General features: G+C 33.2%; 1 long non-coding RNA gene across 1 annotated transcript; it reads left to right on the top strand.

The window, feature by feature from the left end:
• Positions 1 to 14,516: 14,516 nt before the first annotated feature.
• Positions 14,517 to 16,212, top strand: LOC126706437 (uncharacterized). The gene is made up of 2 exons (XR_007648591.1): positions 14,517 to 14,704; positions 15,484 to 16,212. It is a non-coding gene; the product is annotated as an uncharacterized LOC126706437 (long non-coding RNA).
• Positions 16,213 to 17,467: the final 1,255 nt, after the last annotated feature.

The raw sequence follows: 17,467 nt of genomic DNA, 5'->3' as shown, positions 1-17,467 counted from the left end.
TGTTGACATTATGGAGCACGGGGTTACCACCTTGATTGATGGTGGAATTGGAAGCCATTGGTCTTGCCAAATTCAAATTTTATTTCCGATTCCTACCTGCCATCTTAATCCACTGTCCAAGATAGATCTGGCTGCCACTATACTTTCCATGCAAAACTCCCTAAATTTGGTGATGGAGCATCTAAGAAAGATGTATTGGGAAAGTACTTTGATTTGTAGACTCGATAGAACAAGGAGTGTGTGTTTTTCAGAAGCCTCTATCATTGTTTGGCTAACATGGCTAAGTTGAAAGAATGGAGATCCCTCCCGGAACCCAATTCCTCCCATTGACTTCGGCATACAAAGTTCAGACCAACTCAACCAGTGTACTTTCCTTTCTTGTATCTTTTGACCCCACCAAAATCTGGTCATCATCCCTTCAAGATCTTTAAGCAAACCTTTCCATAGCAAAAAGCATCCCATGGCATATGTGGGGATAGCTTGTGCCATGGCTATTGGAGAGTTTTCTAAGCTCATTAAAGTTCAACGTCCTCGAATTGTATTTCTGATAGAGACTAAACTTAAAAGGAAAGGCATAGAAGGAGTGAGAGATGAATTAAAAATAGATAATGTAGTGTGTGTAGATAGAACTGGAATGTGTGGAGGCTTGGCTTTGTTATGGGATTCAGAATGGGATGTGAAATTGAAAACTTTGTCAAAAAGCTATATAGATGTTATTGTGACAGAGAAGGATGGGGTTTCATGGAGATTGACAGGTATCTCTGAGCTCCCTGAAAAATTGAAGCGTATTGAGACATGGAATTTGATGCGCCTACTTCATCGGCAAGTCACATTGCCATGGATATGCATAGGAAACTTCAATGAGATACTTTCAGCAAATGAAAAACAAGGAGGGGAACCAAGAAGTGAGTGGCAAATGGCAAATTTTCGAAAAGTGCTGGATGATTGCAAATTAAGGGACATGGGTTTTAAAGGTGCTCGTTTCACATGGTGCAATCGAAGAGATGAACAAGCTCATGTATATGTTAGACTCGACTGTGGGGTATCTAATCAAGAATGGTATGATCTTTTTCCTCACTTTGAAGTTCACCATTTAAGCTTTTCAAATTCCAATGATCACATGGCCATTGGGGTGTGATTAAGAAGGCAATCGCAATTTCAAATTGGGATGTATAAAAAACGATTTTGGTTTGAGGAAGCATGGGTGAAAGATGAAGGCTGCAAGGACACAATTGCAAATGCTTGGTCTATTTCCTTCAATGGAAGTCCGATGTTCTAGGTGTGTAACAAAATAAAAGAATGTAGGAAGCGGTTGTTAGCCTAGAGTAAAAATTCATTGTGTTCCTTAGGCAAAAAGATTGAGGAAAAGCGAAATAGGCTGTAAGTGCTAGAGCAAAACAATAGGGATTCATCGTGGGCTAAATGTGAAGCTCTTAGGCATGAAATTAATATTTTAATTGAGAAAGAATAAATTTATTAGAAACAAAGATCCTGTATCAGCTGGTTGCGTGAAGGTGATCGTAATACAAAATTTTTTCATGTGAAGGCATCTACAAGGAGGAAAAAAAACTTAATTGTCTCACTAAAGGAGATGGATGGTACAGTGATAAAGTAACAAAGTGATATAGAAAGGGTGATAATTCAACATTTTTCAACTCTCTTCCAATCTTCAAATCCGAATGCTATTGAAGAAGTGGTGGCCCATATTCCTAGAGTAGTCACGGAGGAGATGAATGATTGGCTTGTGAGAGATTTTCATCCAGAAGAGGTTCAATTCGCCTTATTTCAGATGCATCCTTCAAAAGTTCCAGGCCTTGATGGTATGACTACTTTCTTTTTTCAAAATTTTTGGCATATAGTGGGTGCTAATGTATGCTATCATGTCTAAATTTTGGAATTATACTTCGAAATATAAATAATAACCACATAGCACTGATACCCAAAACCAAAGACCCTGAATTAATCACACAATATCGCCCCATCAACCTATGTAATGTGCTATACAAAATCAAATCTAATGTGCTATACAAAAGCACTCTAAGTATCAGAAATTAAATTGTATGATGCGACTAAGTCAGTTTTAATATATGCTAAAAACATATTACAAATATAAACTAAATATATATATATATATATATAATATTTGCTAAATATCTATTCGATATATTTAATATAAAATAAAATTTATATATTAATATGTGCGGTGCGGTTTTAATATATTTTTAATCAATTTGTAATATATAGTTCATATATTTACGGGTATAGTGTGATGCCGTTTTCTTAATATTGAACTGCAAACTGCACTACTTTGTGCGGTGCGATTACTCAATTTTACGGGCAGTTTTGGTCAATTTAGATACAATCCAAGCGGTTTTGTAAACACCCTATATATGTCGATTGCCATGCTCATATGAGATATATCTATCTAATTAATGTAATTTTAAGCAATAAAATAATCAGCGTTTGAGAATTGATTACTTTTGATAGCTTATTTACATAGTATTTATTAAAAAAAAATTTAAAACTTTTAAGTTAAATGTATTTCAAAAAGTTAAAGGATAGTTTATATAAACAATGCTAAATGATTTGCAAAAAAGCTACTCAACAACTCCCAATTGCACACTAAGGGCCTGTTTGGTTTGTAATTTGTCATCACTCAATTTTCATCACCCAATTTTTATTACTCAATTTTCATCATTCATCACTCATCACTCATCACTTAAAATATCTCAATTTCCCAAACCCCATGTTTGTCTCCTTAACTTAGACCCAGTTTTCAACTTCAAAAGTTGCGGTTGGGTTTCACCAAAAAAAAAAAAAACAGGGACTTTTTCAAACATTGCGGCTAGGTTTCACCAAAAAAAAAAAAAAAACCATTTGTCAAACATTACGGTTGGGTATGTGGGTTTAATTACGAAAATGCCATTGAAAATTGAGTTTTTGAAACTGAAAACACCTAAAATGTGTTTTCAATTTCCATAACTCATCACTCAAAAATCAGAGAATTGAGTGATGGAAACAATGATCCAAAACTCGTCCAAACAAATGCTCATTCATGGGACCCACACGATTTGGATAATGGAAACAGAAAATTGAGTGATATCACTCAAAACTCATCCCATCCAAACAAGCTCTAAGGGTCTATTTGGATTAAGCTTATTTTTACTGAAACTAAAAATACTGTAGCAAAATAATTTTTAAATGTGTGAATAGTGCCGTGGGACCCATTTTTAATGAAAAAGTTACTGAAAAGTGGAATTTATGGGTCCGTGAACAGTGCACGGATGCACTGTTCACCGTAGAATAGTCAACCTTTGCGGCTACTGTTCATGAACAGTGCATGAACAGTAGCCGCACTCCCAACTTAAACGCGTGCCAAAAAAAAAAAAAAGAAAAAAAAAAGGAAAATGCAACGCGTTAAATGCCGAATTCAAACGGCTTCTAAGTGTTTGTTTGGATAGGAATTATTATGTATCTGTGTTTTGAGTTTTCATGTTTCCTTCCTCTCTTTTTTTTTTTTTTTTTTTTTTTTTTTTTTTTTTTTTAAGCCGTGATTTTTGACTTTTCCACTTGTGCACTGTTCACATACTGTTCAAGAGACCCACAACCACTTTATTTAAAAAAAAAATTTAAAATGGATCCCATGGCACTATTCACATATTTAAAAATTATTTTGCTACAGTATTTTCAGTTTTTAACAAAATAAGCTATATCCAAACGAACTCTAAATTGTCTAAAATTATATCTTTTCTTTTCTTGCTGACTATCTATGTAATATTTGAAAATGCAATTTAGATCCAGTTCATTGATTTTAGTGGAATTAAATAAACTTTGCACATTAATCAATTATGGATTCCAATTCAGTTATGATTATTTACTACAACATAAAAATATCACATAATAAAAAAAATGACACAAATGATTTGTTAATGAAGTGAAAAACTATTGGAAACATTCAAAGGGAAAAAAAAACACACACACACACAAACACATCGAGAATTAAAGCCTAACTCCAAAAAAAAAAAAAAAAAAAAAAAAAATTCATTAGTATATTCCTATATGCTATCAAGTGGTAATTACGGATGTGACTACACAATTTACTCTAAATTGTTTGGACTCTCCTAATTTGAACTTCTCCGCGCTAACCACATCTGTAACTTCCATAATCTCTATAAAGATTTCTTCTATGTTGTACGTGGAATAGGAAAGGCTATGTGTGGCTTCAGCCTTTGATCACCAATTGAAGTAATCGTTCTTCAAATTTGCTTTTGTGAACTCAGTATTTGTCAAAATAGAGAGGTTTAAGGCTTTTAGGGAGCCTTTATATAGTTGGACAAGTAGGCACAATTAAGATGTCATCAACAGACTTAATGGGTCTAATTAAGAATCAGGTTTTCCATTTCTTAATCTAGAGAGCCATAGTCAAGAAACGATCAACGATCTTTTCTTGATTGATTGAGAGACGATCGACGATCAGTCTAGAAACTAGTGACACCTATTCGATCATTCTTACTTGCATGAAGGCCGAATAAAATCAACTGAATTGATAATATTTAAAGATCGTGTTAGATGTTTTCAAAAAAATAAAAATAAAAATAAAGATCGTGTTAGATAAAAAATGTTGACATGAAGTTTAGAGAGAAAACAAAATACTAGGACAAGTCACATTTTCATATGAGTCCTCCAATCCGTACTAATCTTTCTTTATATTTTAAAGTAATGAACTGTAGTATTCTAGTGAAACAAGATCTCCCTAGAAGTTTGAAACCTATTTTTTCACTTCTGACTTCTGACTAGATTCAAGTTCGCCTTGTCCTTGGGGCCTGGAGATGTAATCTGTTGTGGCTTCTTTATGTTGTTTTTGTGTTTAGTGTGTATTTATATATAATATATGCACGGTTTCAAATATATATATATATATATATATATATGTGTGTGTGTGTACAAGTGGTACACTCTGTTTGCTTGAAAGGGAAAATGGAGGGACCATATTCTATTCTATGGTGCTCGATCAGTGTTTATGTTGTTTTTGTGTTTAGTGTGTATTTATATATAATATATGCACGGTTTCAAATATATATATATATATATATATGTGTGTGTGTGTACAAGTGGTACACTCTGTTTGCTTGAAAGGGAAAATGGAGGGACCATATTCTATTCTATGGTGCTCGATCAGTGTATAAAGAACTGCTTAAAATTGGAAAGATTAACGCGTAAGGGTAAGGCATTAGGCATAGGTGTTGTGACGAGTTCTTTTTTCTCTAATTGGATTTTAAACTTGTTTTCTTTTTCTTTCTTCAACTTCACCGACCTTTGATCTTAAGGATGGCAAAAAAAAAAGATAACCACCCCAAGCCAAAATTAGGCTGGTCAAATGGATTTTAGAAGTGATAAAACATCCTATGCATATGAAATTAGAGTATTAAATTCGTAACATGTATTCATCCAAATATCATCGCACGCTTCATTAGAATTTTTTATCAATATAATAAACGAATAAGTGTTATCCAATATTTAGTCAATGTTTATAATTAATTATATCCAACTAAATGTTTAAAAAAGATTGTGGTTCCTACCATCCTTAATTTATTATACAAGTCTTGATTTAGTTATCGGACACGTATATCATTTTTCATGTTTCCTTTTGGGAAAGATTTAAATATGATCATCTTTTTCTATTAAATTGATACATGGTTAACAAAGGTTCCCAAGAATCCATAAGTGCGTAAAATGATAGCTTTTATACATGATGCCCACGGTATTTTAGAATGTGCATTAGAATTTTCCTGTCCTAATTTTTTTTAAAGATCCTTAATTCCTGTCTTGAAGAATAGAAGTACTAGAATTTATTCTTTCTATTTGAAATTGATTTCTTTTAGTGTTAAAATAAAATATTACTCCTATAAATTTGAATGTATATTAATTTTATTGTTTAAATTAAATTTTATATATCTAAATAAATATCTAATACCATATTATTTAAATTTTAAATGATATGACACTCTATACAAGCTCAATTCAAAAAATAAAATTTTATTTGTAATGAAGAGAATCGTGTTTTGTTAGGTCTTATATTTAATTTTGGCTAATTCCACAACAAATTTGACGTAATTTTTTTTTTTTTTAATCTTAAACTCTATGATTTTTCATGTAAGTTTGTGGGATTTCATTTGTATTAAGTTGGTGAGGTGAAGTACTCAAGAGTTGAAATTGAAGTTATGTGTTGATGTACTTCACTCCTATGAACTTCAAGGCAAGAGGTGAAGTTCAAATTTGAAATTCAGTTAGACTAGTAATTTGTCTTTTCTCTAACTCTCATTTTGAAGGGGAGACCTTCACTGAACTTGAGAGAATTTTTTTTTGAAATTCTCTATTGTACAACTTATATAAGCCTCATTTCCCACGAATTTGACATAGAGAATTAATTCCTATATGAAGATTTAGAGAGAACTCATAAATCCTAGAGTAAAACCCATACCTATCTCTCTGTCTTCTCCCTCTCTCAATTGCTCTATTCAAGAGAGTAGATCAAATCCATCATACACGAACCAACCTTTTAAGTTATTGTGTTGATTGGAGCTTGGGAAGCATTGGAGCAATCACTAAATAACCAAGGAGATCGACTTGGAGTTTGAAATTGGAGAATCTAGACCTAGAGTGGAGAAAAGACTTGCGGAGTTAGTTGCTATAGCAAGAGACTTAAAGGGATCAAGTACATCATTTGTGTCTTAACTTGGAGGACTCTGTATGTAAAATGTACTGCAACTATCTATTATATAATTTTAAACGATGAGATTGTAAAGAGACTTTTACGCTCCATACTCAAATTTTCCTCTTTGATAACACATTTGTATATTATGATAATTGTGATTTTATGTGGTCTTGTTGTTATTTGTGTTATTCAATGCATGTTTATCACTCTAATAATTGGATCTAATTGTTAGATTAGCTCAAAATTAAATAAACCGTAACTAATTTGGAATTGATCCAAGTATCTAGAGTTTTTGTGTAATCCTAAGAGGGTGTTTGGTACATGTTTTCAAACAACAATTTTCAGTTTTTAAATAACATTACACGTATTTTTACATACTTTTTCACTCACACATATTTCCAATTTTCCATACATGTTTTTAAATAATAATTTTTAATTTTTAAATGTATGTACCAAATACCCCATAATATTTCATGTTTAGCAATAGGAGATAGTGCTAGAAGTTTTAGTACGTCATGCTTTACGTTTCTACGACCTTCATTTCACTTTAAAGGGACAATCTCGATCTCCCTATCCACCATATATAAGGTCATAAAAATTCCAAGTGTTGAAAAATGGAACTCCATTGGTCAACCAAACCAGCATTTTACTGTTTTTGCTTCCCTCATTGAGATTGTCATGAACACGATATAGTGGAGATGATCCCTTTAACCTAGACGTTGCCCGTTTTAGTGGGGGGTGGGTGTGGGTCCTACACTATAGGGGTCAAGGAGCCTCAATATAGACGCTGACGCGTGTCAATAAATCAAGGTAAGTGGCACGTGCTGCCCACTCAGTTCCCCGATTTAGACCTCCACCGAATCCCTTCCCACTTCGCTTTGTTTTTCATTTTCGGATTATTCTCACGAGCTTCCCCCACTCGCAGTTCTTTGTGCGTGCACATCGCGTGTCTCTCAGAATTGGGCCTCACGTAGTGGAGATAAATATGGAGGTATGGAGGTGAAATTTTGTCTCCCTACAATTGGACCACATAATCAACTATAACTTTTTAAGTGGGCCATTTATGAAATCCCCTTGTCACTCTCTTTTTTGGATAGAAAAACCAAAAAAATCTAACATCACCATATTTTGTAACATAATTTTGACACATTTATAAAGTGATAGACAATATACTTGGCTATATAAAATAATTGTAAAAAATGATATCGCTAAGATTGTGATCCTCAAATAAGTCTAAGATTACAAACTGATTCTTGAGTTATTCATGTGTTTGCTACATATGATGGACGGACTAAAACCATATGATTCATAAACATGATGGATAGAAACATATATGCAAGAAATAACATGGCAAGGTTTTATTAAAACAAAAAAAAAAAGAATAAGAAGAGGAAAAAAACATAGGAAGGTAGTTCAAGATTATATTGTTAGAACTTGTTAGTCCAATATGTTGGGTTTGATGGTACTAAGAAACATCATCCTATGGTCGAGCTCTACAAACTCATAATAATTGGGAAAGCACATCACCCCGTTTTCTTTCATGAATGTGCATGGTTCCTTTGGTATCAAGTTGCCATTTATGAACCCAGCTATGAATCATATTCAAAAGCAAGGTTGTTCCATGTTGTAGACACCCAGGACAATTAATTTTAGTTTTTCAACATATTTAGTACTAAGGGAAAAATAATAATTTTACCCAAGCCAAAATTCCATAAATGACCTTAACCTCAAAATTCATACCATAAGTAGTCATTGTGCAATTAAGGATGAATTGATCTTTCATAAAAAAAAAAAAAAAAAAAAGGATGAATTGATCTTTCTTAAAAAAAAAAAAAGGATGAATTGATCTTTCTTAAAAAAAAAAAAAAAAAGGATGAATTGATCTTTTTCTGTGTGCAAAACTGCGCTTCAATCATGACTTATAAAAGCTTAAATTTGATTGGTTAATCAAAAGTCTTGTCATATGATGGTGGAAGAACACAATAAAGATTTCATAAAAAGAAAAAAACACAATCAATAAAGAGTCCAAAAAATGTTTAAAGGTCATAAGTATCTCCTCAAAATAACAAAATAACTTAACAACAACAACAACAACAATAATAATAATAATAATGATGGTAAATTTCATTAACCTCCCCTAAGGTTTGGACAAATACCACTCAGGTTCAAGATATTTTAAAATTAATCAATTAGGTCCCTAAAAGACAATTTAATCCTTAACACCCCTAACTCCGTAACCCCCTCTGTTACTCATTTTTCTTACCCAGTCTCTTCTCTCTCGTTCCTCTCCCTTAGACCACTATTTACTTATCTTTGTCTCTAACCTTAAATCTGCTCCAATTTTACCCTTACCCAATCCCAACCGAACCCACAACAACAAAACCCAAATCTTACAACAAAACTCAAATCCAAAAAAAACACTCATAACAAACCAACCACCACATCAGATTTAGGTAGTGCTTCTTCAAGAGACAATGAAGCAAATTTGGCTTTGAGGTTTGTGGCACTAGGGCCTCTGTGTCTTCCTTGTCCAACTTTGAGGATTTGAAAGAAATTGATGTTGATGATAAGGGTTTGGATTTTGGGGTGGGGCTAGTTTTCTTGTCCTTGCAACATTGCAACAAGAGGAAGGTGTGGGACCTAGTTGTGGTTGATGAAGATTCCGTTGAATTTGGTGGGTTTAGAGGGATCAAGGCTTCCAATAAGGCCTAGGCTGTGCTGGGTGAGTTTTGATAATCTTTGGTTTGAGAAAGTTTGGATTTATTTATTTATTTATTTATTATTATTATTATTATTATTATTATTATTTTGTGGGTGTTTTGGCTTGTGGGTTTAATTGGGTTTGCTTGGTTTTGTGCTTTTATGGTACAAATGTGGGTTTTGAACTGGGTGGAGGAGTCCAATATGGTTATGATTGTGTAGTGTGGCTTTTGTGCATCGATGTGGGTATGAACTGTAGTGATGTGGGGCAAAAGAGAGAAACAGATGGGGTAAGAGAGAGAAGAGAGAATGAGTGGAACAAGAGAGAAGAGACAGGTCTGAATGAGGGAAAGAAAAATAGTAACAATAGGGGTTATGGGGTTAGGGGTGTTAGGGATTAAGTTGTCTTTTAGGGACCTAATTGTTTAATTTTAAAATATCTTGGACCTGAGTGGTATTTGTCCAAACCTAAGGGGAGGTTAATGGAATTTACTCTAATAATAACAACAACAACACAATGAAAATATGGGGGCCACCAATCCCAATCGACATTTCTAGAATGACCAAAGTGCTAATTCGGGGAACCTAAATGCTGATTATCACTCTAGTTTTTGCCTTACAAAAAAATTTAAATTAAGTTTGATTTTTGTTATATACTAATTTGATATCTTATTTATCTAAGGAATTCAAATCATATAATTTCAACTGTAATTTATTTATTAACATATATTTGTGAAGGGATAAAAATTTTAGTTGTGATATTTACAATATGTAACAAAACAATATATTAAAAAACAATACATTAATTAAACAGCTCATGAACAAGTTAAAGCTTGTTTGACACTAAACTGAATTATGCTTGAATATATAATTTAAGATTACTGATAAGTTCAAACTCGACTTGTATTTAAAATAAAAATAAAAATAATTAATTAACCATGAACTTTTTAATACTTAATTCGATCTGACTTGTTTATTGGGTTAAAATTGGAATGGGGAAATGCTTAGAAGTATCTACGGTATCTTCCAAGGCTTTGGATGGCTTATGGGCTTCATGTGATGGGCTCATAAAGGACAAGCCCGATCCTAACAATGTTAGTCTTACAAACAATAGAGATAATAAAATATACGGTTGGCAGGAGATAGAACTAGTGGTAGTGGAGAAAGCTGATGTTAATATTCTCCCACTTCAACTGCTTGATAATGATCACGCATACTGTAAGATGAAAAGGCCTGGAGGTGAGGTTGCTAATAGGGAGGGATAGCTAGTTGTTGGGCTTTGTCCAAATGGCGACGCTTATATATGCATGTAATATTTTGGATTATGATTCGATGAGACTCAAATATATATATATACATATATATATATTGATTGTTTATAAATTCTTAAAAATAGAAAACAACACCTAATTGTTTTACTAAACATGTTTATGGGAGGGGGTGGTGGGGGAGAATTTAGATATGGGTAAATGAGTCGGGTCGATCAGATTTGGGTTTAAATCATTTGGGATTGGGTCAAATTGGGTTTAGGTTCAAAAACAGGTCATCATATTGTCTTTTTATTCATTTTAATATAAAGAAGAGAACAAAAATAACAAAAAACTCAAAAATAAAAGTAAATAATACATAAATTATAAAATTTACAGAATCCAAAGTTCACTAATGATACTATAATTTAAATCCATTTCAAAGGAGAGGATCAATTTCCTAAACCCCCCACCCATTGTAGGTATCTCTCAAAATGCCACAAGCAGCTGAGCATATGATAGTAAATTTCCAATTTACCAAGGCATAAGCCTTTATTAAGTCTACTTTGATAGTTAATCCTGCAACTCTCTCTTACTTATGATAACCACTCACCATTTCTCGACAAATAGTATGTTTTCAGGAACACTTGATGAAAGCTTGATGACATCAACAAGACAAGCTTCAATTTGTGGGCCAAAAATTTTGTGATCCGCTTGTATATGATATTACGATAAGATATAATTGTCAAGAGTTTTATAACTCAAATGATTGACATATTCTAGTGTTTTCAACAAAAATATTAAGGATAAAAAAATAAACAAAGACATTCAGGATTTAAATTTTCTCCTCTCTTATTTAATTATATATTAAAAAAATGTTAAATTAATGACTGTGAGAATCAATAATTTAACATAATATCATAGCAAAATGTCTTAAATTCAAATACTGTCTCCTCAATAGAATACGTAATTTAAGCACTCCCTTCTTTAAAGGATTGGAGGACTTTACAGGCTTACAGACTAAAGAAATGGCTGTGTAGTTAATGTCATTTAGCAACTTTTTTTTATGAAAAGAATGGTCCCACAGCATTATGGACGTCTTCCTTGATCAGATCCAAAGCTTGTTTGAAAATGTGCAGAATATTTATCTAGACCAGGAGTGAGTTTGGTCTCCTTTCTTTTAGTGCAGAACCAAATTCTATGCACTTGTAGAAACATCTGTTTGTAGCGTTGCTTTTATCTCATCAGGGATCTTAGAATCCAGACGCAAAGACAGAGACTATCAATTATGCTTTGCTTCATCAGTGTGAGAATTTAGAGGCTGCCAATCTTTGATAAAAACTAATTGCCAACTCCTTCAATGAATGAGAATAATCCTCCATGCATTTTACTGCCTTGATCATCACAGAAAGCACCTGCTTTATTTATTTTAGCATTCCTAAATTTAACTACTCTTTGGAAGTAAGCTGTATTCAGACTTAGCCAAGAATTCCTTGATTCCTAGACAGAAAAGACAAAATTATTATCTCACCGGTGAGTACCACACTCCCAAAACTATCAGAGGTCCCATGGAAGGATTTAAATAAAGAAAGATCGACAAAGCATTAAAAAGGCTGAATTTCTTTTCCTCCAAATAAAGTTGACACAAAGTACAAAAATAGAAACAGCAAAGTCTAAACGATTGGAGATTATTTTTCAAGAAACTATGAGAGTGGCTGAACTAATAATAATAACAATGATATATAATAATATGAGGAATCCGATTGGTATGAAATTAGTTTAATGCACCTTCTTTTTTTTTTTTTTTTTTTGAAATGTTTAATGCACCTTCTCAATTACAACTATAAAGTTTTTTAATTAATTTATCTAGATCATTAGAATATACTATATAGAAAATGCAAGTCTTTAACATTTTTTTTTTTTTTTAATTCAATAATTGGGGAAGGCAGGATTTAAACCTTGAAGATATTTGTTGAAAATACCATGAGATGCTAATTAAGTTATAAGGCTCTTAACAAATTCTAACAACAAATTGAATCTAGAATCATTTGCATTTAGTTTGGAGGGTAGTTAAGTCTTTGCCCTTAAGCACCATCTAGCACGATCTCAAGATATGATATGAATGCATGGTCTTCACACCTGCATGAGAAAATGCATTTATTATGTATTAAAATGGATTGGCTTGCATTTAGTACTTTATACACTAGTTACGATATGTACACAACATATGTTCTAAAAGAGGGGAGGGTCACTTTGTGTTGGTCTTATGTCTTGTCTAGTGCACATGAATATTAAACAGAAGTTGTACCTATACTAGACAATAAATCATGACATAATTGACATGACTTGAATTGATATATGTAATATATGAAAGGTAAAATCTAATGATGATTTTATTGTGTATCCAAAAAAAATTGATGATTTTATTTTATTTATTTATTTTTTAAATTTTTGTTTACTAAGAGTGAAATTAAGAGGCGCATTTGAATCCAAATTTCCTTATAAAGAGACCGAACAGTGCCACATAAGTACATAACCACAAACTCTTGGTGAGTTTAACAAAATGTTAATATGATGAAAAGTTATGAAGGTTTTATAATATCAAGAATGAATGACCGCCAAGTATTTAGGGTTTGAGGATGCTCATGCTAACTCCACCGACTCTCCTCCTCCTATTACTTTAGAAAAAGAATGACCACCATGTATTTGATTTTGAACCTAAACCATTCATAAAAGATATAATTGAGACTTTTCCCTAGCAATAAATGATATGAACAACGTTGGCCACTATTATAAATGACTATTAGTCTTTAGACGGTTGGACCGAAAGAAAGAAATTTAGGAAGTTAGGTTTTGAACCTATTAATTGTAACTTTTGAAGGGCACTCGGCGATGGTTATCCAAGCCATCACTTGTGGGGATCCTGAATTTCTGCCTTTTGGTAATGTCATTGATGATATTCAGTTACAAGCCTCTGCTTTTCAATTTTCAGAATTTTGTAATTTTAAACGCAATTGTAATATTGTGGCTGATGCTCTAGCAAAAAAAGCTAAATGTTGTACGGGGCTGCAGGTATGGTTGGAAGACCTTCTTGAGGATATTAGCCCTTTAGTTTTATTTGATGTTTATTGAGGTTTATGTATAAAGTTAGCTTGGTTTTTCAAAAAAAATCATACAATTCAATTATTATGGCTTTTGAGTGGAGTTGTAGTGTGCCTTTATGTCAGAACCCATTTTCCTCTCTCATGTGTGTGTTTGTTTCACCAAAAAAAAAAAAAATACAATTCATCATAGGTCACATGCCTAGAATCCTAATCAATTGTAGATGATTTCTTAGTTTAAAATGAATAAAAACTATTGAAATAAAAATATTTTATCTCATTTTAAATATTTTGTCAATTACAACCTGGCGCATTTAAAAATAATATATATATATATATAAAATATATATAAAAAAAAGTAATTAAAGTTTAAAATGAAAAAATATATTTAAATTACACTTTATAATTGGGGTTAAAATGGCCAAATACCACCATTTTCAGAAATTTGTAGCAAAAAAACACTGTTTCGGAACTAAATGGGAATCTACCACATGTGAATAGCTTCCAGACAAATCAAGACAGTCTAGACAGATACAGTCAGATGTTCAAAAGTTACTACTATTTACTAGCATGCGTAAAAAGAGATCTGATAGATTCCCGAGATCTGAAAGATTCCCAGATCTAATTTCCATACCACCGACAGATTAACTTGAGTTAAATTTACCTACTCAGGTTACTTGACCATGGTTCATTTCACCTATAAAAGAGACGGACTATGAAGACAGAAGACAAGTTTCTAAGTTTCTAAGATTCTAAGCTTTTAAGTTCCAAGTTTTAGAAAGCCTTTTGTAATAGCCTTCCCTCTCCCTTAGAAAGACTTTTGTACTCTCTCCCCCTCTTGTAATCTTGTAACCTTTCTCTTCAGACGGTTTTATTTTCAAGCTTGTATCAAAGACAACAGTTTGTTTTCAAGTTTATCAAAGACTGAAGTTTTTATTCAAGTAAGATTTTACTAGTTTCTGATTTCATATTCCATACTCCATTTTAACCTTATTTTGAATATATCTATTTTTCTATTTACTTCTTTATTATCTATTTTATCATTGTTTATGCTTCCATATTACTGCTGTGCTTTCTCCTGGGTAGTCATTGGTATTAGAGCGTCCGGATCATAAAACACCTAATGAACGTTGAATAATTTATGCAGAAAAAACAGTGAACAATTTTTCAAATAATGCTGAACAGAAAATAATTTTATGCAGAATGCTAAAAATAGTTTATGCAGAAAACAGTGAACAATTTTTATGAGAAAACAGCGAACATGATGTAGCACCAATTGTAGCATGAGTTGTTTTTTGAAGACACGTCACCAGCCTGCTGTTGTAGCACCAACTGTAGTCATATGAACCACATGTGCCAACAGATGCCACTATTTCACACGTGCTGCTCCACAACTCGGCACGATTTCACACACTGTCCAGTCATATCATCCACATTCACATGAATACTTAAATATATGAATAATCGTACCCTGGTGCTAGGGACATAGCACTGTGTCAATTAAATATGATGCTCTGTTCAAGAACACTACAACTACCGCCCACATCTTCAAATCTTACTGTGACATTGGGAACATTTAAAATCCTGTTCATATAGTGTTTTTCTAGCCTGTATTGACATGACAAGTCCTACTAACTGAAATTATAATGCTTGGAACATGAAATGAGGTTATAAATGCACCACAATAATGATCTTATTTCTACCCCCACTAACTTCATAGATTGACTAAGCTATGAGTCGCAACGCCTCAACATCAAATCGTACAATGCAAAACAAGTTTGGATCTACTTCAACAAATGGATTATCACAAGTTCTAGCAGATCAACAACTACAGACATACACATACCACTATGGAGGGAAATGGGTTGGAAAGAAGAGAGATTTCCTTAATATGCCAATATACACGTATAAGAGTCTTGGAAGCGTCAGGCACATCATGGTTGGCAAACCTACAAAACTAAGTACAGATACCACCACAATAGAGTTCACCGTAGTAGAACTACCATGGTCAACCTTATACGAGAAGAGGTGTGAGTTGGAGGTGTATTGTCGATGGCACGGGTTACGAATTCCTAAGGCACGCTCAGCCGAGTTACCTAGAGATGATTCTGCCAACATACTTGCTCGTCTTGAACAAGAGAAAAATCAAATGCAAAGGTGATTAGACCGTTTTCATGCAATCCAAAAAGCTAAGAAGCATCTAAAGGGGAAGGTGTAAGAGTGAGCCATCAAGTCTATTAATGAAGTTACTGCGTTACATGATGAAAAAGATATTTCAGACTTCTCAGATTCAAGCAATGATGATTTCCAAAAATTTCTACCTACGAATATTAGACATTGTTGTTAATGTCTACACGTTTTGTGCAATACAAAATGTTGTTGTTAATGTCTAACATTTGATGATTATGTACATTCAACTTTTGCAAATCTAAAAATTAACTGTTCATTAGTTTTGGCTAAGTTTATATGAAATCACTTGCTCATTTTTTCCCTGTTGTTCTTTGTTGCTACATATGATTCTTGTGCTTTGGTTGGACAATGTCCTCTGCTTTGTAATGTAGGAAACACCTTAGGAAGTGAAATGCCTCCAGTTAGATATGTTGATGTTTCCAATATTCTGTTTGTGTAATTTGAAATGTTACACACATAACACTTATCACCCAAATTAGATTTATTGTACATTACTTATAGCAATATTTAATAGATTCAATACATACAGACTCATCCAAACCACATAGACCAACCACTCTTTCACAAAAAAACCATATGGCTCCTAAAGCAAGGACTCGCCACGTGAATACACAGATATGCAACCCTTTGCAATGCACCGTTTTTAAGGAAGCAGAGGATCCCTGGAAAGTTTATGCACCAATTTTTGGGATGAGCTATGTCCACCATTAGCTCCGATAATCAAACGTATATGACCACGATGTTTGATCGAACAATTGAGTAAATATGTATTCAAAATCTACAACGTAACAGTAATTGGCTACGATTACAAGAGATATTTCAGTGTTTCAGGTTGTGAGGCTGCTTAATTTGTAAGAGTGATGGTTCTAAGAGCAAAGTGATGCTTTTAATGTACATATTTATGAGATGTGATTGTTTGACAACTCAGTTTCAGGGTTCAAGATGGCTTTACCATGTGCTATTACTTCTAACCAGTAGTCACGGATTATGGGAAGAGCATTTTGACTAGCATCTTTGAAAATGACCAAAGATAATAAATAGCTCGACACTGTTGAGCCTTGACCAGAAGTACCCATGTGCTATTACTTCTAACCAGTAGTCACAGATTATGGGAAGAGCGTTTTGACTAGCATCATTGAAAATGACCAAAAATAATAAACAGTTCTACATGTGCTGCTTAACAGCTCGGCACTGTTGAGCCCTGACCAGAAGTACCCATCCACACTCACGTGAATACACAGATATGCAACCCTTTGTAATGCACTGTTTTCAAGGATGCAGAGCATCCTTGGAAAGTTTATGCATTAATTTTGGGGGTGAGCTGTCCACCATTGCTACACTGATGTTCATAGTGCTGCATGTGCTACTCAATGATTTGGTATGTTCTTTGATTTTCCATTGAGTTTACATGATTTTGTTCATTCAACGATTTCAAATTTTTCAACAAATTTGGATGATCAATACATTAGTACACAGTTTTCCATTTAATTTTCACGATTTTGTACATTTAACGA

The sequence above is a fragment of the Quercus robur genome, chromosome 2, assembly GCF_932294415.1.
Source record: "Quercus robur chromosome 2, dhQueRobu3.1, whole genome shotgun sequence".
NCBI lineage: Eukaryota > Viridiplantae > Streptophyta > Magnoliopsida > Fagales > Fagaceae > Quercus > Quercus robur.
Note: the sequence above shows the minus strand (reverse complement) of the source record. Positions and strands in the feature narration are given on the sequence as shown.